This window comes from Larus michahellis, chromosome 4 (genome assembly GCF_964199755.1).
Source record: "Larus michahellis chromosome 4, bLarMic1.1, whole genome shotgun sequence".
Lineage (NCBI taxonomy): Eukaryota > Metazoa > Chordata > Aves > Charadriiformes > Laridae > Larus > Larus michahellis.
The window spans coordinates 52,305,897-52,331,665 of record NC_133899.1 but is presented as its reverse complement, the minus strand read 5'-3'; the positions used below and the strand labels follow the sequence as shown (position 1 = coordinate 52,331,665).

The 25,769-nt window shown below is 38.9% G+C and overlaps 1 protein-coding gene across 22 annotated transcripts in view; it reads left to right on the top strand.

Annotated features, from left to right (window-relative positions):
* Positions 1 to 25,769, top strand: part of SIPA1L1 (signal induced proliferation associated 1 like 1) — a 219,458-nt gene that overhangs the window by 115,176 nt on the left and 78,513 nt on the right. The window lies entirely within an intron of this gene.

The following is a 25,769-nucleotide window of genomic DNA, read 5'->3' as shown; positions in this document are numbered from 1 at the left end:
GAACACTTCCAGGGATGGGGCTTCCACCACCTCTCTGGGCAACCTGTGCCAGTGTCTCACCACCCTCATGGTGAAGAACTTCTTCCTAACGTCCAGTCTGAATCGACCCATCTCTAGTTTTAATCCATTCCCTCTAGTCCTGCCATTACCCGACATCCTAAAAAGTCCCTTCACCAGCTTCCTTGTAGGCCCCCTTAAGATACTGGTAGGCCACTATAATGTCTCCTCGGAGCCTTCTTTTTTCCAGACTGAACAACCCCAGCTCTCTCAGTCTGTCCTCATAGCAGAGGTGCTCCATCCCTCTGATCATCCTCCTGGCCTTTCTCTGGACACGTTCCAGCACGTCCATATCTTTCTTGTAGTAGGGGCTCCAGATCTGGATGCAGTACTCCAGGTGGGGTCTCACGAGAGTGGAGTAGAGGGGGAGAAACACCTCCCTCGACCTGCTGGCCATGCTTCTCCTGATGCAGCCCAGGATACGATGGGCTTTCTGGGCTGCAAGTGCACACTGATGGCTCAAGTTGAGCCTCTCGTCCAAGAAAAACCCTTTTCTTCTGGGCTGCTCTCAAGCCAGTCGCTGCCCAGCCTATATCGGTGCTTGGGATTGCCCCGACCCAGATGGAGGACCTTGCGCTTGGTCTTGTTGAACTTCATGAGGTTGGCATGGGCCTACCTCTCCAGCCTGTCAGGATCCCTCTGGATGGCATCCCTTCACTCCAGCATGTCAGCCACCCCACACAGCTTGGTGTTGCCAGCAAACTTGCTGAGGGTGCATTCTATGCCACTGTCCATGTTGCTGATGAAGATGTTAAATGAGACCGGTCCCAGTACTGATCCTTGAGGGATTCCACTCATCACTGGCCTCCACTTGGACATGGACCCATTGACAGCCACTCTTTGGGTGGGACCGTCAAGCCAGTTCTTTATCCCCTGAATTGTTAGTCCATCAAACCCGTATTTTATCAGCTTGGAGACCAGGATGTCATGCGGGACAGCGTCAAAGGCTCAGGTCCAGGTAAATGACATCAGTTGCTCTCCTCTTGTCTATTGGTGTTGTGACCTTCTCATAGAAGGCTACCAGGTTTGTCAGGCACGATTTGCCCTTGGTGAAGCCATGTTGATTGTACCCAATCACCTCTTCGTTATTCTTCTACCTCAGCAGTGCCTCCAGGAGGATCTGCTCCATAATCTTACCAAGCATGGAGGTGAGACTGACTGGCCCATAGTTCCCTGGTTCCTCCTTCTTTCCCTTTTTGAAAATGGGGATTATGTTTCCCCTTTTCCAGTCAGTTGGGACCTCACCAGACTGCCATGACTTTTGGAATGTAATAGAGAGGGGTTTAGCAACCTCATCCGCCAGTTCCCTCAGTACCCCTGGGTGTATCCCATCAGGTCGCATGGACACTTTCAGGTTCATCAGATGGTCTGATCTTCAATTACAATGGGCAGGTCTTTCCAACCCCTGCCATTATCTTCTGTGGCTCCGGGAGTGTGGCTGGAGCCCTTGCCAGTGAAGACTGAGGAAAATAAGTCGTTGAGAACCTCATCCTTCTCCATATCACTTGTCACCAGTTCTTCCATTTCCTTTCTGAGGGGGCCCACACCTTCCCTAGTCGTCTTCTTACCATTAATATACCTATAGAAATTTCTGCTGTTTCCCTTGATCTCCTTGGCTAGATTCAATTCTAACTGAGCTTTAGCTTTTCTCACCAGGTCTCTTGCTGCTTGGACAGCTTCCTTATATGCCCCCTATTCTAGCTGTCCTTTCTTCCACTCCTTGTAAAGATTCTTTTTGTGTGACAGCGTGTCCAGGAGCTCCATCTTCAACCAGGTAGGTCTCCTAGCATTCTTTCCTGCCTTCCTCTTTGTTGGTATACTTTGCTCCTGGGCACGGAGAAGGTGATCCTTGAATACTGACCAGCTGTCCTGGGCCCCCCTTCCCTCTAGGGTTTTGTCCCACAGCACTTTGGCCAGTGGATCCCTGAAGCAATCAAAGTCTGCATGCCTAAAGTGCAGGGTCATAAGCTTGGAATACATCCTTCTAGTTGCCCTGAGGATCTTAAATTCTATCGCTTCATGGCCACTGCAGCCATGGGTTATCCCTGAGCCTCACATTGGTCACCAGCCCTTCCCTGTTGGTGAGAACGAGGTCCAACATAGCACCTTTTCTTGTTGGTTCCTCTACCATTTGGAGGAGGAAGTTGTCATCAATGCATTCCAGGAACATCCTGGATTGCTGGTGCCTTGCTGTGTTGTCCCTCCAGCAGATGTCAGGGCGGTTGAAATCCCCCACGAGGACCAGGGCCTGTGAACGCGAAGCCACTTCTATCTGCCTATGGAGGGCCTCATCTGCTTGGCTCTGCTGATCAGGTGGCCTGTAGCAGACCCCTACTGTAACATCGCCTTCCCTTACGTTCCCTTTAGTCTTAACCCATACACTCTTAACCAGCTCATCGTCCTTCCCCATGTGGAGCTCCATCGAATCTGGCTGGTCGCTGATGTAGAGGGCAACACCTCCCCTCCCCTCCTACCCTGCCTGTCCTTCCTAAAGAGCTTGTATCCATCTATCCCTACATTCCAGTCATGGGAATCATCCCACCAAGTTTCAGTAATGGCCATTATGTCATGGCTTTCCAGCAGCCCTTAATTCATCCTGTTTATTGCCCAAGCTGCATGCATTCACGTAGAGGCACTTCAGCTGGGCTGGCCATGTCACCCTCTTGTGCAAATCCCCCTTGATTCCCTTGGGGTGTCCGGTGCATCATCCCAGTTTATTTAGTGGTACTTGCCTGAGTGTAAATGCTGAGGTATAAATATATAACCTAACAGTTTCTGTGGGATTGAAACCTACGTAGGTTAAATATCCTTATCACATGATACCTTTGTCTTTCAATTGAAGCTTGCCTATAATGAAAGATCCTTTCTCTATGATGCATTGATGTTAAATATTGCTGATCTTGTTTCTGATAACTTTTGAACAGTTTTCTACTTAATAAATATTTATATTGGAGATAAAGTTAAAAATATTTCCTAGCTATAAGACTAAATAAAAGGCACTAGAGAAGACGTGACTTGCAAGTGGTGGGTATTTTTCCCAAGCACGATTATTAAGTCAAGATGTGGGCATCACATCTCAGTGCTGGCAGGGGAAGAACTGTGAAATGCTGTAGTATTGTTCGTTTAACCTATACATCACCTGTTGGAGGTGAATGTGTGGCAGAAGGGAGCCTGAGTTAAGAGGCAGCTTATGGGCTGCAGTTCCCTTGACTCTGACAAACCACCTTTCTCTTCTTACGGAGTTGTCCGTATTTTCTTCATGTCTTCTATCTGACCTCATCTTCTGACACCACCATCTATGATCTGGTGGCATTCTAGTTATACAGGAAAGATGTATTTGTTGCCAGTGGTCTCATCCATGATGTCTCCTTTTCTTTTTAAAATGTGGTTTATACAGCTGAGTAGCAAATGGAGTTTTGGCTATTTTTATCTTCCTAGGCAGACAGAAATGTCTTTATTGTCATCCTTGAGGAGGAAATCCAGGCCTGTAGTTCTTAAGTCTTTACTTAATCCTAACCCACTTACCCAGGTAGGGCAGTCATCATTTTGTATGATGGCCACTCTCTTTTAAGAGCAACTATAATTAAAGTGTTTCTTCTGTGTGACATAGGTCAGCTGTCTTGTAGATTTGAAGTATAGAGTTCGTTTGGCTTGCCTCCATGAAACAAGCTCAAGGTTGTTTGTGGGTTTTTGGGTGGGTTGTTTTTTTTTGTACCTGACTCATCACATGGAGCCTTTTTTTTCTGTATTTGAGAAAAAAAGAGATATTTCCCATTGTAAATTTAGATCCTTTTCTTAGTATTTAACATATGGCAAACCTTAAAATCTGTATAGTTTTTTTTTCATCTTACAGTCAGACTTTTTCTTACAGAACTAATTAAGAACACTATATTTTAAAATACTTTTGTTTATATATTGGTTGCTTTTATGGTCTATTCATTACTATTCAGCTTTAATTTAAAACGGATGACAATTCTCTTGGAAGGCCGATGCTGTCTTAGTTACTTGCATCCTACATACAAGCCATTGAGTGATGTTTTTGACAACCATATTGTATATCATATTCAGAAAAATTTAAAAAGCTATTTTCTGCTCTTTTCCCCATCCTTCCCTCCCACCCTGACTTGGTAAGTCTTGGTCTGCTTGCTAAAGGCAAGACTCACGTACTAGGGAAAATGTCATGAATTGCTGGTACATTTGGGGGGGTTGTGTCCTGCTTTGTCATCTCATGTTTCTTGAAAACTTCAGGTTTTAGCAGCTTCTCTACGCAAAGACTTGATGTTGGTACTGAAGTACTGCCCAGTACGTAAGTATGAACATTACTGCATGCTAAGATGCAGTCTGTAGAAAAAAATAAAATGAACAAAAAGTAATATTGCATGCTGACATTGTACCCAGACACACAAATCTCTAGATGTGAGATTAAATCCTTTGAAGTGAAGTTCGGACATCAGCACACCACAAGGTTGATTAATATCACCTTCTGTCAAATAGCGTGTATCTCCGGCAGCTCACTGTAGACACTAATCTCCGTTTTATTTTTAGCAAACCATTAGTCTCTCATAGGGGAGTGTGGGAGTAATTGTCAAAGCTGGTGAAGGACTGCTGTTAAACCGAATTGCTGAAGCAGGTGTTGGGTGGGATCTCCTTCACTCTTATCAATTAGCAACTAGTGGCTTCACATTTTAAAGACATGTGAAAAGCAGCCCTGTCATGCAAAGATTTCCTAGCCTTCCTTTCAGCATTGTTCGATTGGGTCTTTTGACAGGTATTCCTTTTGAAGTTTCTGTTCTTTGTCAACATACAAGAATTTGTACTATGTAAATCCTTTCCCTAGTCTTTCAGTTCATTTTTTGAGGGAATCTTTTGTAGGGGGCTGCGTTTAGCTTGGGTTTTCTAAGGAAGTTAGGGCTTTGTGACCAGCCTTGCCTATCCATCAGTCCCTTTCTTTTACCCCACCTCCCTCACTCCAAAAGGAAAAAAAAAAATAAAATGCACCAACACTTTAGGTGTTAACTGGCTCCTGATTTCCATCGGTGACAGAGGTGCAAAGCTCTCAGGATAGAGTAAATTGTTGTGAAAACTGGTGGTTAAGTAGAGGAGAAAAGTCCAAATGTTCGCTGAGGTAAAAGCTAGACCATACCTGTAATCCTGGGTGGCCACAGATGCTGCTGCCCCTCGCTTTGCCGAGCAATGTGCATCTGCAGGCTTGGTTATAGTAGTGTTTTGCTTTGTCCACCTTTTTCAGTCCACTTTGCTATTCTGAAGCCAGTGGTGTTTGAGGAGTTTGTTCCTTCAATAATCTTGAAAGTTGGAGCTTTGTTAAAACAAAAAAAAAAGCTGTGGTTGCATAGAAACTCCTCAGTTATCTTTGATTTATCATTGTTGGAATCCGATTAAAAAAAAAAAAACAAACCCAAAACAAAACATAAAAAATACTGAGTTTAAGAAAGGCAAGATAGGAGAGCAAAAGATCGTAGAAAGTAGAACGGAGGCTCCTTGCTTTGCGTGTACCTACCCCTACTCCTGTGGTTTACCCAGACTACTGCTCCTTTCGTGAGTACTGCAGTCATGACCAATTACCTTTGACAGGAGACTTCTGTAACTTTATTGATTCCTTTATTCCTACGTCTCTGAGAAGCTTGTTACACACACGTGGATATTCAGGAAGCTTATGGCAGCAAAAGACAACAACTCAAAATAAACACAGTTCCCAGCAGGGGAACTCTTAATCAAGCACTAAGTTGAGAAATCTTCTGCAGAGTGATGATCCAGCTCTCTTTGGTGATGGGATCAAAGCTAATTAGGATTAATGCTCTCCTCCAGTTCATAACTGCCTCAACTGCTGTAAATGAAAAGCAGCTGTTAAAGCACCATAAACATTTGTTAAATAATTGGCCTGTGGAGCCAGCTCCAGGACTCTGCGAATGATGAAATTCCCTAAGTTTTCAGTTTGTAAGGGGTCGTAGAGACAGAATTCAGTTTGGAAAAATCTGGAAGTGTAGGTAATGTTAGTACACCTTTTTTTTCCCTGTTTGCTTGTCAGAGCTATGGGTATTGGGTAAAATGTGGTTGATAAAGCTGTTAATGTATTGTAAACTTGGATACTAATTGTATAACAACACAAGTTCTGTGTATTACTGAGATTTCACAAGTGAGTGTTCTGAGTAGGATTTTAATGGTGCACAGGACTTGTGCTTCAATCTCCGGAATCTCTGTAGCAAATTCTTTCTCGGTTACTAAACCAGAGCAAATAATATACTTCTGCAAAAGGTGGAGAAAAAATTTAGTTTCATGCTGTTCTTCTCCAGTTTCAATGAGGTTTTTCCCTCTTACTGGAAGTTCTTCATCCACATAGCCATAAATGTTTGAAATATCACTGCCTTTTAAGAACGTTCTTGTCTCCTGTCACTGAAGTAGTGGATACATGGTGATGAAAACATAGTACAGGATTACTAAAAATTTGACCTAAAAATTAAGGTGGCATGATATGTGAGAGGATTAATGTCCCTATTGCTGTAATAGGATTTTTATATAATTTTTATTTAGTTCTAATGACACATTAAGGTTGAAAATGTACGTTTCATTGGGTTTTGTTTTTTTTTTTTTTTTCTGAAGCAGGTTACAGGTTGATTTCGAACCTTGTCAGGTTTGTCAAATTATGTGAGTAATCAGGGAGAGACATTCATATTGACAATGCTTGTTTACCTACTGCAATATATCAAAATACCCAATTTCACAATGCAGGACACCTGATTCTTGACGTTTTGTTAGGTGGTTTAATTAGAGGTTACTGGACAAACCAGTGTTTTCTGTTTTCATTTCTAGAGAATTCCAGTGCCTTATTTAGTAGACTAGAAAAATTAATTTCATAATTTGGAAGTATTAGAGGAGGAGGTTACTTTTGCAATTCATTGCACCATCTTTCAAATACGTGGTTGTCATGTTTCTATTTTGGCTTTTTACTTGATAAGTGAATCAGAGTTGTTCTCTTGTGTATTGTGAAAAGCTTTGCTATATTCCAGTGTGCATGCTTAGGAAGGAGCATGGAAAGAAAACCGGTTGCTGGGTGGGTTGTCAGAGCCACTGACTAAAGTTTCTGTCTTTACTTCACAAGAAACCCCATAGAATTCTTGATTTGTTAATGCTGCGTGCACATTTGTATATGCCAATTGCATTTCTAGGGCTTGATTGTTTTGGTTTTTCTACTGAGGATTACAACTAAATCCATAAAACATTTTATGGATATAGAAATCAACTTTGGCCCTTGATTTTGGAGAAAAAGGAAGTGACGCTATGGTTTTGGGGTAATGAGAAGAATATTGAAAATAAATGTGTGTAATTACATTGAATGAACCTGCATGTTGGTTTCTCAGGTGGAAGATGAACTTCACGCTCGATTTTTCTCGGTCTTGCATTAATGGTTGACTGTGCCTTACTTTCTTCCTATTTACAAAGTAAAAAGATACAGAAAGGACCCCTACCTTGGAGAAATCCATACTGTTAAGAAGTCTATTTTGGCTAATGACTTCACCAGAGAAGCAGTGCATAGCATGCTGCATACCACAATAGTGTATGGCCAGAAACATAGCCTGCTGATAACAGGAGTTCCTTAGTGATGAACAGGGGTTTTTTTACCATTTGCTTAAAGAATTTAATACCTCTCTATTGCACTTCTTTTGTGGTACAGCCTGGTGAAATGCTTGGTTTGGTTGCGTACAAAGTGTTTTTTCAAATAATTATTTGACTTTGCAGTCATCTTTGTTATACTAAAAACATAACTTAAAACATTTTTTTAACAGTAGAAGACCTGTCATCTTCATCCTATCCCCACATTTACATTTTAAAGGTATAACAAGTTAGGGGATGAATTATACTAATTCAGGTTCTGCCAATAACGCGCTTTTAAGCAGAAGAGTAGAGTGAGTATGGGTTGAAAGCAAATCGGTCCACTTTTTTAAAGCCAAGTGCTTATGAGTCTGAAGTTTGATTTACACTTCTTAACCTGTTAGTTCCTAGACGCTTTTTCTGCTCTCAGAAAGAGACATTCCTACTTGTTAGCAGTGTGTGATAAATCAGGTTGCTTAAAAGGATCACCAAGTCATAATGCAATTGTGAGTATAACCAGAAGAAGGCGGGGGGGGGGGGGGGGAGAGTCTCTGTGTCTTTTCCTCCTCTTACCGAAATCAAGTCTTTTAAAACCACTTGTAGGAACTCTGCATTTTTGTAGTGTCTCTCAGTTTTGCAATCATAACCCTTTTACCTGAGAGCACAGGAGCATTTGAAAACTACTTAAACAATTTCTCTAAGAGTGCAGAGGAGTCTTTTCAAGAGTTTCCACTGTATGTGAACTGATTTTAACTGCAAAATATTGTAGTACTACACTGTCTGCTTACTTATGTTCTGATTTGAATAGTGATAAGGATAATAATGATTTATGTTGCCAGTTCATGCATAAAAATACTGTATTTTTTACTAAAGTGATGTTTTCTCCCCCACTCTTGTTGCCAACGTGTTTCATTTTGCGCAAGTATTTCAAGATATCTGGTAATTCTCTCTACACACCAAAGGCTTCTCTCTGCTCATTTTCTTCTCTGCTGATTAGCTATTGATCATTAGCTGCAGGAATTATGTTCTAATACAGCCTCTCTCTGCTGGAAGTTAGGCTGTTGATATAAAATAATATTTGTTAGGATCAATACCCTAGAAATACAGCACTTTGCTACTGCTGCTTCTTCTCATTATCAGTCAGCATCTGTTCAGACTACTCACCAGATTGTTACATCACTATATATTAGTAGCAGCTCAAAAAACAATATAGTAATTTGTTATCCACTGATTCTGTTTCTCACAAATGTGGGCATAATTTTTTGGCCTGCTTTTGTAGGCATTCCTACATAGGAATGATGATAAAGTTCTTTTTTTCATAGTGTTTTACGTACTTTTTAGCTGTTGTGCTAATACATAACTAGTTCAGTTAAGAAATACTTTCCTTATTTATTAATATTTTGAACAGTTTTCTGTTTAGGAACTTAATTTTTCATGTTAAGTTTGAAAACTGGAAGCTAATCTTGCTGGATGTATTCACACTCCTTCAAAATTAGTTCTCATCATCGTTTCTGTTTCTCAAACTTCTGCTTAATCTCTGCACTGTGGGTTGCCTTCCGTCTTTGTAAAGTTCAATTTTAGGTCTCTGGTCTCTGTTCTTGATGCTGTTGTTTTCTTCTGTGGATATGTCTTAAGGGTCCTCTGACCACTTTTTTGAGGACACATGTGGATGTATTATTGTGGATGAGAGTTGGGTTCTGTAGGTATCACTAGTACGGATTAATGTACTGCAGCGGAAAGTATCAAAATGAAAACAGTGTCTAAACGATGGAAATAAATGACACTTTTGAATTACTGTACTTTAAAATAAACTTTCTTTTTCAAAGCTAATTTGATCTCTTCTACTAATTCTTTAGTCAGATAGGATTGCCTTAATTTACTTGGAGTCTGTAATTTAGATGGAAACACAATGCTAAGTAAGAACTGAAGAATTAGAAGATTCTTATATACCTCAGTAATGTTTTTTAATCTGTACTAGGAACATGCATAGTTTTCACAAAGATATCAGATGTATCCAATCTCAATAAAAATTCTTATAGGAGCAATAATCATCATATTCAGTCTATGAAATGTAATGAACTGGAAAATTTAGCATCCTATAACTGAGAACATTACATATATTCAAGGGGATGTTCTTCCCTGATTCCCAGATGCTGTAATCTCTCATTGTTCTTTTGCAGGAGCAGTGGAAGGAGGTCCATTAATTTTATTTTCACATGTGTTAGCCCTAATGCAGCATCCCAGTTTCTTTCCATGTGACTTGTGTCTGGCTTATCTTCTGCTTTTTTTTCTCACTGGACTGTCTTCCTTTGTTCACATTCCACATATACTTACAACTAAAATATTTTCTCTTTCCATACTTGGAACTGAGGACTTTTCTCCTTGAAGTTAAGTAAAATAGAGTTAGTGGGGGTTGATGCAATGACTTTAAGAGTGGGAAGTTATGATATCAATTCTAAAACAACGTGGTTTGAAAAATGGCAATATCAGTCTGTTCCCAGTGCACTGTTTGCACAGTTCATTTATAATATGTCAACATCATACACTGATTTTTTTAAAAAAATAATACAGTACTATGGCACAGTAGCAGTGCACAGCTCTGTAACATCTCCTGGCATGTGCAGATTTTTCAATTTAAGATAGGTATTGTTGATGATGTAGCTTGGTATATAATGTACTTTTCACCTTGAAATCAAAGCTTTCCTTTCTCTTTTAGAAAGGAAAGCTTTGCAGTAGCTTCACTATTAGCTGTGATAAATGAATGGATGGGATAAATAACATTAAGAAAAAAAAGCTAGTATGTTTCTGTCTTCCCCAGGCACATCCTTTCTGTTCTATGTTTATTTTCTTATTATCCAGGTACTCTTAGACTGTTAAAATAGTCTTGTACCTTTCCGTTCCTCTGTTTTTGATTTACGTCTTCCCAGTATCTCACATGGCTTTGCAAAAAGGTCTTCTGTTTGGGAGCTGTGGAGGCTGCCACTGACACTAGCTAATGTTAGCCTAATGAGTGTGGTTTTGCAGACTTCATCTATAATCAGTGAGGAGAGAGCCAAAGTCTCCTTTAGGGGACAATTCAGAGACGATCTGACTTAAACGCTCATGTTTTAGCTTCAATAGGGTAAAGACAGACAAGGTTTTCAGGGAAAGAGCTTTTTGTTAGAGCAGTTGCTGTGATAGGAAAGGTCCTCAAACTAGCTTTGAAAATATCCTGTTACTTATAGGCCTCTTACTGTGATTGCGTACGTTTGCAAATGCCGAAACTTGAAAATGCTTATTTCTTTTCTGATTTGACAGACAGTCTTGTGAACAGGTGACATCTGAGCAATAGGTCTTAAATGAGTATTTTGAAGTCAGCTTATTTCTGAAATTAGTTTAGTTTCTAGAAGCTGCATATTAATCAGTACCTCCCCAAAACTGCCATTGGCATCCTTTCCTAATATGTTCCTTATCTTGGTGGGTTTTTTTTCCTTCCTCAGTTTATTGGCTTCTCTGACCTAAAGACACTTTTTTTTTTTTTTAAAAAAAAAAAACAACAACAACATTTCAGTAGAGCAGCATGTTGATTGTGGGAGATAAATTTGCAAAACAGAAGTAATAGTCAAGTTTTCAAACGTATAGCCAATGCCAGTGTAACAGTCTTCAAGGGCTTTACTACTGCTTTTCATCTGTGATGGTAATATAAATAGCATCTATCCCTTTAAACTAGTTTCTCATACTAATAAAACCTGGTAGTTTAATAAACCTTAGGTAAGAACATAAAAATACCTGTTCTGAATCGGACAGCTGTTATATTTCTTTGTATGAATAGAGAAAGTGGGAATGGTATGTTTTCCTAGTTTCTAGAAGTCTGACTGACGTTGAACTATTTGCACTTGAAACCCTTTGAGATTTTTTTTTTCTTATATTAATTTATCTGGCCACTTTTTCAGTTCTCTAAATCTTGGCATCCATAGGTCATGGTTACGAGATTTATAGTTGAATTATGTATACATGTTGTTGCTTTATTTGAAATTTCCTGTTTCTAGGGTAACAGAACTGCTTGTAATATTTCAGTAGACACACCATGACTTCATATCACATAACTACCTTCCCCCCTCCCCCCGTTCCTTTTCCTTTCAGAATTTCTAAGGTTCTTCTTGGTTTTTGGTGCCCTGGAGCATGGAACTATGGTTTTTCAGAGATCTGTCTGCAATACCTGCAAACGTTTTCTTAAGTGACAAGATGCTGATTAGGCCTTACCATTCTGTACGTATGGTTAGAGAATGTCTCTTTCTCTTCTTTATCAACATTGAAGCAGCAATAAAGTGACATATGCAATCCAGTCATTATCAAGAGATATCTCTGCAACTCTTTGCATTCCAGCTGTTGTTGAATCTTTTGTTACCAGCTCAAATAACTGTGTATCATCCGCAGACTTTGGTGTCTTACTGTCTTTTCCAGATTGTACACAACAGTGTACAGTGTTCCCCAGTGTTGGTAACCTCTCTACTCTCTGGAAGTGACAGTGTGAAAGTCCTTTCCGTTGTATCCTGTCCTTATTCCTTTAGCCATTCAGGAGGACATTCCCTTTCATCTTCTAATGGTCCTTTTTTCTTTCACAGTCTTTAGCAAGTTATCTTATTAGAGAATGTAGGAAATCAGTCACACGTGAAACAGATGTGTCTCATACGGAATGATTCCTTGCAAGAATTGTAATAGATCTACAAGGCAGGACTTCTTTCCCCATTACATTATTCTGTTTTTATCTACTAATTTTTGTGAAATGAATTATTGTATTTATTTTTCTTATGTTCAGTTTAATGATCACATAGGAGACTTGCAACAATTTTTTACCAGTCCAGAACATCATGGGTAATACGAATGTCTTGTGAGAAATCTTACCCAATGTCATATTACATTCTGTAGCAGTAACATTTTCAGTTGCTTTCTTGATAAATCCTATCTTTGCAGTATAAAGAATTACGAACCGTATGTAAGCAGTCAAATTGTCTCGGGACTATGAATTCTTCTTAAACTACTTGTTGTTCCTGTTAGCCTGTAAGAAAGGATGACTTTAAACTGTTGGCCTATGAACCAAATACAATAGGGTGAGTTGCCTTGAGCAGTTGTTGCATCTTTAATAAAGATTAAAATGAATTGGAAACATCTTGTCTGGCTGTAAAAATTCTCTGGTGATATTTTTACAGCAACGGTTTACAAAGAACAGACATTTAATTATGTATGTGAAGAAGTCTAAAGACTCAAAAATCTGTTTTGCTCCACTGCAGAATTTTTGCCTTCCAGTAATTGTATTTTTTCGTTGTATTAAGAAAAAATGATTCAACTTTACTCCCTCTTCTGAGGTAATGCATGACTCCAGAGTATCAGACGTTTCATGTGTTTAATTTTAGAGAGAGATTATTTACTCATTCCTCACAGTTTAGATGTTTGAAATTTGCAACTAGAATGACCGTTTGTCCTCAGTGGAAACTTCTGACAAGTCTGTATTAAGTACAGGTGAGCAGGAATTTATCTAAAAGCTTTACTTTGAAGAAAACCAAATATTTTCATTATAGTATTTGAAGCATTTCTGTGATCTTAGGAATCCGTGTTCACCAAGCAGTTTTAAATTTGTGTTTTTATTTTGAGCCATCTCTCATGACTCAAAAATCAATTTTTTGGCTCACTGACTTTGGTAAACGACAACTGGATGGTTAGGATGGAGGACAAAGTAGTAAAAAGAAAAAAGTACCCGTAGAACTAGCCATGCAATGATTTTAGGTGTAACAGCTTTTTGCTGCATATGACCTACTCCAAATAGATTTGTCTGCTGTAATCTCTTTCTGTGCTCGTGGTAGGCTCGAGGATTAGAGGAGGTTTAGTGAGGGTTACAAACCAAATTGAGCTGAGGGGTCTGATTTTTTTATTTTTTAATTTTTTTTCCTTCGCTCCCAAACCTCCCCCAAACACATACATGCACATAAGTCAGCTTAGTTACACTGGCATCTTTGTGTAAAATCCTAGAGGCTTAAACTTATGTAGGTATTGAAGAGGATTTCCTTCAGCAAGAGAATAAATTATTTTGGGAGCTCTGGTTTCCCAATCTGCTTGGGTTCTTCCTCTGTTGGAAATCTCCCTTCTCACCAAGCCTGTGGAAATTCAGAAATTGACACCAATGGCAGCAAAGGGCTTTTGTTCGGTCTCATCTTGAGAGACACCTCTCACATTTGTGTTTCTGCTTAGATTCAAAGGCTGCGGCTTGACACTATGGGGCTTATGAGTGAAATAATGGTAACCAACGGAGTTCTTAAAAGTATGTAGAAACTGAATTTTAGAAGTCTGCTGGTGTTGTCACTGTCTCTGTGTACTGGCAAAGCACTGATTTAAGTGTGACATTACTATGTTTGCCTGTGTTCAAACCCCTGGTTTTGGGAGTAGATTTTGCCTCAGGATCCTTGTCAAACTAGACCCTATGCTGCTGCTATCATAACCAAGGGGAAATTTTGCTTTATGACAAAGACTTAGCAGTGCTAACATCACACTGGATACTGAATCAGCTACTGAAATTGTCATAGAAGACAAGCATTTTTCTTAAAGATTGTCCTCAGGAAAAAAACTATCTTCCAGTACAGAAAGATGAGTTGCTTTCAACAGTGATGATTGTCACTGAGCAAGCTTTCCTTAATGGAAGGGGGTGTAAAATCATTTAGTCTTTACAGGGTGAAATCAAGACCTAATTTATCTTGAAATGCAACAAGCAGATTGTGGAACACAGGTCCAATCCCTTTCTGATCAGAAATCCTACCAAGAAACTATTTGCTAAGCTTCACAATTGCTGATGTTTTCAAGTAGTTTTCAGATATTGATCTGCTGAAGAGATAATACATGATATTGATAAAATCCCCATTTCAAAGTAATAGAAGAGTATATAAAAACCAATAAAGAAAGTGTGCATGCTTAAGAGAATGCAGCATTGAAGGCTGCATTGAAAAGCAGAATTGAAGGCATGTTTGGCTTCCAAGTACCGTTTGTGTTTCTAAAAACTCCTGAGAAATCCTAGCAGAGCTTTCAGCTTGTGAGCAAGGGATGTGGCTCCAGCTGGTGCTGTGGGAATCGTTTCAGCTCTGTGTGAGTGGGGAGGTGCATTAGCCTTCAGATTCTGCCTTCTCTAGAGGCTCTGCAAGGCCCCGGGGGTTGCAGTGGCAAGCGGAGCTGAGGAGGATTCTGCAGGTGTCACCATGCTCAGCGCAGGGACAAGCCACAGCCTTTGTACCAGCGGATGGTTCAAGTAGATTCCCGTGGTTTAAAGTTGGCTGTTAAGGCTTTTACAAAGTCCCACATGACTGGGGGTACTCACCCCCCACGTGCACACCTCAAGGTTGAAAACTAGTGCAAGAATGGTATTTCTCTTTTTCAGAAAGGGTTAAGAAACAGTCTTGCTGAACTGTTATCAACGTGATTTTATATAATGAACCATAATCAGAAATAGTATGCAAGGCTGATTAAGGCTGTTGATGCAGTGAAACAGGAATACGCCCACACATGTACTTTCTGTAGGTAATTTGCTTTTGAAGGTTTAGTATTGGAATCTAAATGATTACAAATCTGTTTTCATTTTATAAAATGTTTTGCATGCATGTAAACCAGGAACAGATGTAGATAGTTCCTTTTACTGACCATAGCCAGGGGAAAAAAAAATCACATAAGGCAAAAAGGCTTTTTGCATTGTACTTCCTTAGTTTTGCATGCCAAAACCTCAAGTAGACACATTGGACTATGTATCTTTGGGATTCAGTTAGAAAGAGATAGGTTTATTTTTCTTGTTTCTGCCAGATACTGTAGCCCAACTTACAGAAAAGACAATAAATCTTCTAAAGAATAAATTCACTGGTCTTGGGCTGAAGGGCAGTTGGTAAGACATCTATGGTGTTGTGAAACCTGAGGTGTACCTGCATGGACAAGTGGGCAGGTCAGACACTTAAGCTTTGAGATAACTAGCAGCATTCAACCATCCATGTAAATTTGCCTCTTCTGTTTAAAGATGTCTGGATGAAGTGCCAGTACTGCTGGCATATGTGTGCTTGTAATAGACTGATTCTTATTTAAATTGCAAAGTGTGTTTTTTAGGTGTCAGTGCCACCTTACTTGCTCTTTTCAGTTTGTATCCTGCTTTGCCAGCTTGACTGTCTGGATTCGTGACCAGAATTACTTATGTTGCCTCTCCCTGGTATTGCAGTTTGGTGTAGGTTGCCTTACACAATGGGTTGTGACCAGTTTTCACAATCACTCCATAAGAACTGATGTATATGGTCAGCTAGGTATTATTTTCTCTTTGTAGTTACTGGAGATAACTCTGTGCCTTCACAGGGTGACTCGTATAGCTATCTTAAAAAATTAGGTACTATTCTATTTGGATGTTTTCAATTGCTTTTACTACATAGTGTATGTTAGGACTATAGAACGTAACACACTTACATCATGAAACCAAAGGGTGTCATCTACCTGTTGGTCACTGCTGAGATATCTACACAAGAGAGAATTTCTAAATAATGAAAATCTCTTTCTTGGTTTTCCACAAGTAAAGAGTTCTTCCTCTGTTTAAGTCTTTTGAAATCCAGCCTGAACACCCACTCGTACTGCAGTGCTCACAGGAAATGAATCAACCAAAATATTTATAACTAGCTTTTATTTTCTAAACAATACATGTTGCAATTATGCAGCATGCAGATTTCTGCTGAGTAACTACATATTTTGGCAGGTAACTTTTTTCTCTTTCCACACTGTTTTATTCACCCTTATTAGGACTTGAAACATTTTAGATGTAGAATAATAATTTCTGTACAACCGGTCTGTCTTTTGTTTTGTATTCTTGTGTACATTCCCATATGCAAAAGGAGGGTTCCTTTGGAATATTCATTCATTTAGTAAAGTACAAAGCTTGTGTAGTTGTACTCTGTTCCCTGCTAGGTTTTTAGAGCTGTTTACTGGTATAGCCATCAGTTTTTTGCATTTCACATTGAAAGCTTCAGACATCTCTTTCAGTTTTTAAGGTGATATCATTAATGAATGTAACACTCATTTTTATCACCAGATGCCTAGGACTCAGAAATTCATTTCAGTTGTGTACGGATCCCATTCATATTTTTCGATAGATTTTCATACCCCAAAAATTGGTGAAGGCTTGCTTAAAATAATGTTTCTTTTAGCCTTAATTTTAAAGGGCGTTGCAAGTATATACAGGAAAACTAACTAGAAAAGCTATAGAGTCCTATGTGGAAGCTGAGCTGTCTATTCCTTTGTAGCCATAAAGATGGCATTTTGGGAAATAAATGTGAAATACATGTGGTTGTCAAAGGACAAAAAGCTCTTTTTATGTGTTTTCTCAAAAATAGCCAAGTGAATTATCCCCATGACGCTCTGATGTCATGCCTGCTTATGTTATATAAGAGTTGGAAGCCTAAAACCTTTTTTTTTTCTGGTGGATTTATGGTGCCTCGTAAGATCAGATGTACACAACGTGTGTGTCAAATAGTAACCTAAGTTGGTTTTCCTTTTTGGTCTGTGGGATGATCCCCATGAATGAAAATAAACATAGTAAATAAATGTATTCTTTGGACAAAGATCACGACCTTTTTAGTTGAGGAATAGCCATTCTATTGGAGGACTGAGAGGGGTTGCCATAAGCACTGCACAAAGAATACGTAGTGACTTACTGAATCAGTTGCCATGCCTTCTACGTGAACAATTTAATTGTCTGAAGACCAATGTTATTTCATCTGCTTATAGTTTTTATTTGCACGTGTGCATAAAGTACGCTTCAGGAAACACAAAACGTGGTTCCAGAAAGAAGAACGTACCCAATGTTCAGTTTCCCCCTTTGGGGTGGAGTATATTGGAGAAATTCAGCATATAGTAATCCATCAAAGTCAGTAAAATACTGGTCTAGATGTTTACTGGTGGTAGTGATTTAGAATCCTTTGCAAATTAATACATAACTAACTTTGAAGCCTCTTCCAATGAAAGGACACCAGGGTCTGGCTTATAAATGGGATTGCCTGTCTGTGAGTTGAATGTTTGCAGGCAAAGTACGAAGCTGATGGTCTTAGAGAAAAAAGAAAAGAATGGAAAACATGAGAAACTGAAGAGTTGCTGAAGTTATTCTTGCTTTCATATAAAATCTGTTGCTTACTAATTTTTGTAGTATCTAAATAAGAACATATTTATAACTTTTTTTTTTCTTTAAACCCTTTCTTTTACCCTACTTTATTATTAAGGAGGTTTTATTTCTTTTGATTTTTTTATTCTATGCTTTTAAATTGAGTTTTTTTACACTGATATACCAGTATTCTTTTGAGGGCTTAAAAGTATAGTAATACAAAACTTGTCACTTTAAAAAAGTAAATTGGCATTTTGTTGGAAAGAATATTACTGAGTTTTCAGGGTTTTTTCCAAAAGGATTTATAGTGGAAGGCTGTGGAGGGTGCAGCTGAGTGCATTTCAATTTGAATGTTCCATTTGCCCACAGTCATTAAAAAAAAAAGTACAAAATATTGTCCAAGTTTTGCTTGCAAGTCTGAGGTTTTTAATTGACTTCTTTTCTCAGTGTTGCAGTCTATGGAAGCGGAAGCTGCTGTACTTCTTGCAAGGATTATTTGAGGATTACATGCTTCCCTATATGCTCAGGCCTGTGAACTGTTAAAAAGTTCTCTCTCTTACTCTCTGTAGCCCTTTTATGACTTCATAGTCTGGACTATCATTTTCAGTATCTAGTTTTATGCTGTCTTTACTTGACCAAAGTTTGAATAATCTCAATACCTAATACGTTTCTGTTGTGGAGCCTCCTATACTTTTTTTCTATAGTATACTCAAACTTGCTTTTGAGAGATAGCATTAACATCTCGTGTGTAAATATATGTAGATACAAGTATACAAAAATATGCTTGGTATGTGTACCTATACACAAAAGCAAAACACCTTTTTTTTAGGGGAAAATAACTTTGTGTATGCTATCCAGTTAGATAGACCAATGGACATTTTTAATAGGTTGTATGGGGAGGCATTTTTTTGTCTGTCTGCTTTCAAAATATTGTATTTCAAGGGTAGTTTGAACTTGTTTTTCACTTTACAAACATAGCGCTTGATTTTTATCTATGTAACTTCGAGTTGCTTTCTGTTGTTTTTACTAATATGCATGAACTCATGAACTGTAATAGACTCGTTCGTGTTTTCAGACCAGTAGATAAGGATGCAAATTCATTGAATAGCTATTAGTTATTTGGAAGCTTGAAAAAAACCATTGTTTGCTTGATGAGGTGCTCAGCTGTTTCTTTTGAGTGGCTTTTGTTGAGGGAGGAAAGTGAGGTCTGAAATTCAAATTGACGATGTCGGTGTTGAGGGCCGCTGTGTGGCAGAAGGGTCCCTGGGTTGAGGAGGAAGGATTGTAGAGGGCAAGAGCTGAGGGTGCCAGCAGCCGGGCTTAGAGTGAAAAGACAGTATGTGACTGGTGCTGAGGCCGCCTGGGGCACAGGTGAAGGAGTGATGGTCATGCAGGAATTGGGACCACCTCATGTGGACATCAGGTAATAATCTCCCTGCTCCTAATTCTCCTCTCCAGTGTTGCAGCAGCACTTGGAGCAGGACAAAGCAATAGCAAAAAGGAAAGCAGGAGCAATAGTTGCAGGAACATGTTCCAGGAATGCGTGTGAATATGAAACACTCTGTAGAAGGTTAATAAGGGGGTTGCTGGGAATAAAGCCTATTAATTTTAGGTAAAATTTAACTTTCACTTCTGAAAAGCTGCATTTGTTTCTCCCTTAAACGTATGACTCTGTGATCAATCAGGCTATGGAGAAACAGTACTCTGGAATTTTGGGAGCTCGATGACTTTCATGAAGGCAGCAGAACAGCTCCTTGTAATTCTTTTGCCAAATCATGAGTTTAGGGGCAAGCAACTGCAGTGATAGAGCAAAGGAATAAAATGGTGTTGCGAAAAATATTGTAAATGCTACCAAAATGATGGGTTTATATCTTTTAATAATCCTATTATAAAATTAGTGACACAGTCTAACACCTGGCATTAGAAAAATTAACTTTGAGTTGCACTCCAAACTACTTACAAGCAACAGGAAGTTTAGAGGTATTAGGTTAAACACCCTCTTTGCCCCTCTTCCGGACCGAGGTCTCTCCCTCAACTCTGATGTTAGTGGGACATCATGAGACGTGTGGTGATGACTGCCAGCGCTAGCGCACCAAGTGTGGCTGACAGGAACGTAGCACAGAGACCACAGGTCTCTGCAGCACAGAGACCACAGCCTGAGCTCTGTCTTTGGGTTGGTACCGAAGTTGTGCTGGAGACAAACTCGTGACCAGGCTGGAGGAGGAGGGTGGCATACGAGCCTTTCTGCTATGGAAGTATGAGCAAAGATGCAAACCTCAGGCAAGTGCATCCGTGGTGCTTACTGTAACGTACGGCAGTTAGGCTGAACTATACCCATACCAGCAAGTATTGGCCCATTTCCTTTGGGGTTTGTTTCTTTTTTTGTTGGGTTTTGGGTTTTTTTTTTGTTGTTTTGGGGTTTTTTTGTGTTTGGTTTTGCTTTGTGACTATTTGTAGGTCAGAGTCTCACAGTATCAGAAGTTAGTCAATGATTAATTTGGGTGCTTTGCAGATAAGTAACTTTTACAAGAGTCCACACACTGCAGAGAGCAGTCTGTCTCCAGAACCATTACTCAGGGATGTAACATATCAACAGCTAGAAACTCAAAAAGAAACACAGAAGAGAAACATCTCTTAAAAAAGGAACAGGATGGGGGGGTGTAAGTGGAACTCCCTTTTGTAGTTGCTAAAATTTTTTTCTCTTGAGAGATGGTATCTGGGACCTAAAATATTTTGCTCTTGTGTTTTGGCACTGGTTTACAGTTGCTTCCTAGAGAGCAAGTGCTGCTATCAAAAATAAACTATTGCTGTTAACAATCTCTTTCCAGGAATAGACTACAGTATAATGTACAGTAAGACTTGTCAGCGTATTTTTTTTAGATCCTGTAAGTTAGCTTCCAGGAAAGGGATTCTGCATTTAATTAACTAAATGAGTGACACTGGTACCAAAATGGAACGTGAGTGTTGAAGTGGGAATGACCACATGCAGTACCTTTTTCTCTCTCTCCCTCTCTGCCTCAGTTTAAAGGGATTTTAAAGGGTTTGCTTCAACAACAATTATACATTTGAGTGTTGTGATATCGTTGTTTTGGCTAATGGTTACAAAATTGATATGAAAAAAGAAGACGTAATTCTGGTTTGAGAAATTCAAGTGTTTACATGGAGAGTAACGAGTAGGAGAACATAATGGAGCAAAAAGTGCTGAAATGCACAGGTAGGGGATTATTGTCCCCTGCGTTCCTATATCTGTCTCAATTTGGTAGCTTTTGTTATGCTTAATTTACCATCCTGTTATGTCATGACCATTTTACCACTGACTGCAAGCAAGTATGATTATTGAGTGTGAGTGACTTCATGGTCTTCTGCACAGGGAGGCCAGCGGGTTCGCTGTGCTCTGAGCCGACCGACAGTTTACAACCATGGTTAGCAGGGCTCGAAACCTGAGCGAGCAAATTCTGCCGAGTGCCGCAGCGCGTGAGCTCAACCCCGGCACCCTTCTCTAGTGACCGCACGCCCTCCGGTTGTTTCACCATGTGGCAGAGGAAGCTTGTGTTTGCCTGTAGAAAGGCATTACTGCAAGAGTGCAGAAACCGATGGTAGTAATTCAATGTAACCTTGCCTAAGTTCATATATTTTAATGCGAGCTACTTCAGCAGAGAATGAAGTTAAGAATAAAGCACTATTAAATAAAGTACTAAAAAAAACCCCCAAAATTAAAAATTGCAGTTGATCCTTGTGTACATGGCAACAGATGGCACTCTGTTTCCTTAGATTCTCTTCTGAGGGTTAAGGAGCAAGGAAACGTTCAGAGAAATAAAGGCAGAAACACAGGCTTGCTTACATGTAGATCAGAGGCAAATTTTGCAGATAACATAAATTGGGGAGGTGGGGGGAGGAGAAGGAAAAGCTATTGGGAATCATCTCTCATCCTGTGCAGAGCTGGCAATTGTCACATTCAGTTAACACAAAACCAGCTATTCCTCTAAGTGTGACAAAAATAAAACTGATAAGGTAGTAAAATCCAAAAACACTATTCTTCAAATAGCCTTTCAGTTGATAAAAACTTGCTCTGAAAGATGAACCTTCAATTATAATGATGAAAGTAATCCTGGGAAGAAAAGGATAAAGTTAATAATAGGTAACCACATAAAGCCAAGTATTTCTAAAGATTAAATTGAATTTTTATCCTCCGAGGAATTAATTTTATGAAATTAGACATTATTTTGTGCATATAATGACTTAATTGGCTGATAAATGAATATTCCTCCCCCGGGATTTGATCTGTGTTATAATTCAGGCAAGAATATACGCCACAAATAGGTAAAGCTTTCATACATAAAATATTTTTCATTGTTGTCATTTATTTTTCTGGTTTCAGAGGAGCTACTAGTTTTCAGGTTTTATAGCAATGCCAGTTCTTTTCCCGGTAAAAGTTAACAAAGGTTACTGTTGCTAACGTGTGTTTGTTGCAGAGTTTCCTAGTTGGCTAAACTTCAGTAAACCCTGTGGAATAGAGATGATTTAATTTACATTTTTAAAAAATACTTGCTGTAAAATGCTGTTACAGCTATAAATGCTATTAATTGCTCCTTATCCTACGGTTTTCAGTATTTTAAAATATCCCTGGTAATATGTTGCATTTATGACCATGTACTGTATTATATTGTTTTGACTGGGAGGTTGGAGAGAGGGGTTATGGAGGCTTGGCAAAAGTGAGAGTTTTCTAGAATTTGAAAACTGGTTCCCTCATTCCCAAATTTTTAATTATAAAATGACACTTTCTAATGAGGGCTGATGGTGAAATATGAAGTCTTGCCTCTGGAATATTATGCATCATAAATAATTTGGTGCCCCCAAATCAATCTCTGTCAACATCCGAGTATTAGGATCATTAGCATCTGTGATCCCACATTCTGAAGTCTCAGCATGTTCCCAGCAGATAAGAGTAATTATTAAATCCTTCAAGTAAGACTCGGTTGTGGGTGAAGTTACTACTTTGTAAGGAAAACCAGCATGATCTCACATAAACTAAATCCAGGAAAAACTGGAATAGGTGGTCTGTGAATTTTGATGCATCAGGCTTGATCTCCTTTTTTCCATTCATCTGGACAAGTAGATGTTGAATTATCTTATTTGGCTACCTGAATCCAAGGTAAAGACTGATTAGTGTGCTGTAGTTGGGCTTCTTTACCATCCTGAGCTGATTTGAGTGAGACACTTCTCTATCACTGCTTATATTTGCTTCTTTGTATTCCAAAGGCCTCTGAATGAAATATTGGCTGGTAGGTCTCTGTGATTTTCCTGGTGGCTAACTTCAATCATAAGGAATAATAAATCAAGATCTGTTGACTTACCTGACTTTTCAGAATGACGTAGGACTGCAAAACTGTCTTGGGATTGATCTACAAGGACCTTTTCGTTTGAACAGAATGGTCCTTTCTTTGTCCTATGGCTGGAACCCCAGTTTTGGTGGAGGGAGCAAAGTTGATGAGAGAGGTATAAATAGAAAGGGAAAGAATGAAAACAGATTTGTTTATCCTCAATTTAAAATGAGCTACACATGCAAAGTACTCCGGTACTGGTGAAAAATAACAAATAAACTTTGTCCTAAGAATGTGAGGCCTATTTTGAACAGATACTTGGCTTGCTTTACTAGTTAGTGCATTCAATCTGATAAACAGATCATTAATTTTCCAAGCTTGATCTCTTAACTAGTTTTTAATTGATATATTCACTACTAAATTTAAATGTACCTCTTTTAGAAGTTTTTGCATGTGGTTTTCATTTACGCCTTTTTATATGTATGAGTTCATCTGAGTATTTTGTTGGCTTCTTCTGTAAGTTCAGATGAATTGGAGAAGCATAAGTTTCTTTGCTTATGCTAGTTTGTCCTCAGCATAGTCTGTTCGTATAGATATTCATAGCTCTACCTTGAATTATTATTTTTTTATATTGAAATAGTAACAAAATTGGAATTGTTGCTCTTCACAATTACCGCTGTCATCTTTAGAAGTAGGTACCATACTGCCTATTTTGTAGTTGTACCTAATTTTAATATACTACATATTTTGTGTTAGCAGTTGTGCTACTTAGTATTTAACTTTCTGCAGGTTTTACAGTTCTTAATATCATCTGGTTATTGGTAACTGTTGGTCATTTAAATCAACTATGATTCACCTTGTCTTTGATGCTGTCATGTTTTGCAAGTAATGAATATGAGAGAAAATGTTAAAGTGCAGATTGCCATTATTATTTCTTTTCCATTAAGTCCAGTGACCGGCAAACTCAGGACCTATACTTTTGGAGTTTTTAATGTTATTAAATATAATACTCTCACTTTATTTTTGGTTCAAGGTAATCAAGCATTTTAGATAAGACTGTCGGGTCTCCAATTAGACAGGGGGATAGGAAAGGCTAGGGAAACAACAACAGACAGGCAGTTACAGTCTCCAAAACAATGGACTTATGTGACTTATTTCATATAAAAATAGACACAAGCAAAGGTGGAATTCAGTTCTTCAGAGTATGGTATCAACTCTAACCTTAAACATTTATTGCCTGTATTCCAGCTGCTACAGCAGATGAAAAAGGACGGTTGCAAAAACCTGTAGAACATGAAACAGCTGGTCCCCAAAGTGAGACATCCTTAATGCTGAGTCAGGAACAGAGAAAGTACTTCCTTTGAAAAATGTACTGTGTTGTCGTGTAACTAATGACTGTACCGTACATATAACAGGTCAAGAATAAATTCCACAGAGTACTTATTTTCTTATATATGATTATATGGCTATATATCTTTATTTAGGATGGTTGTCCCTGAAATTATTAAAGGTAAAAAAAAGTAACTGGGGGGAGGCAGGACAGGACACAACACCTGGGTAGCTTATATGGTTAACTCCAGGCTTGAGAATTTTTTAGGGCTACTGTGTGGACTTCTGCCCTTAAGTTAATGAGAAACTTGTACTAGTAGGTTATCTGTTTCTGTAAGGACCAGCACTTGAGGGGGAGGCGATGTATACTTTTCTTTCAGAGATATTGATGGGGAAAGAGGAACAGTGAAGGGCAGAAATCTTTTCATTGCAGGCTATGAGGAGTGTGTGGTAGCGGTCACTTGTACTTCTGCTTGTTTTGTGTTCCACCCTCAGCTGGACTCTTCCTTTACTAACCCTTTTAGCCTGTCGTCTTCCTGCCTTTAAATCCTTATCAGTTTTTATTCTATTTTACTTCCATTCTCCCTATAAAAGCAAGTCTATATAGTTCTTTAGAAAGGGCTATGCAATGTTCCCATTTCATAGAGTTTATTGCATAAACCATACTTGCTATGATGCCGTTGAAAAGCACAAGACAGAACATTAGGTTATACGATGGCGCACAGTGTTGGCATTTTTCCTTCCTTGATGTGATTCGTCCATGAAGTTGTTTCACCAGCTTGATCAGCTCTTACACTGGAGAGCATTTGAAATTTGTAAAAAGTTACAGCTGAAAACTGAGTAGTTTTGCAACAGCTGCATGGATAGACTGCCTTTCTAAAGTTATTCTAATTACATGGGTAGAAAAAAAATATTGTTTCAGCAGTACCATTGTAGCAGAATTAGAAGGAAAGTAACTGTGCTTAGTAAATAGCTGTGCAAATACAATAATACCCTAGATCACTTGCACCGCTCTTGTTGTATGTGATGCATTCAACTTGCATTTTTAAGTTTTCCTTATGTGTTCAGCTTTATATAAATAGCAGCTATTTCAAAGAGGTGCTGTCTATGGCAAGTGAAGTTAAAACATTTTGCCTTTGGAGGCAGAAAGTGCCCTGGCTTAATATTTAATTAGTGTGGAGCAAAGTTACTCCATAGTTTTGAGAAGAGACTACAGAAAGTACTAGTTTCCCTGGAAGCATCAGAAAGCCTTGATTCCTAAACAATACTCTATTGTCAACACGATGCTGGTTCAGCAGCATCTCTCTGCACACATT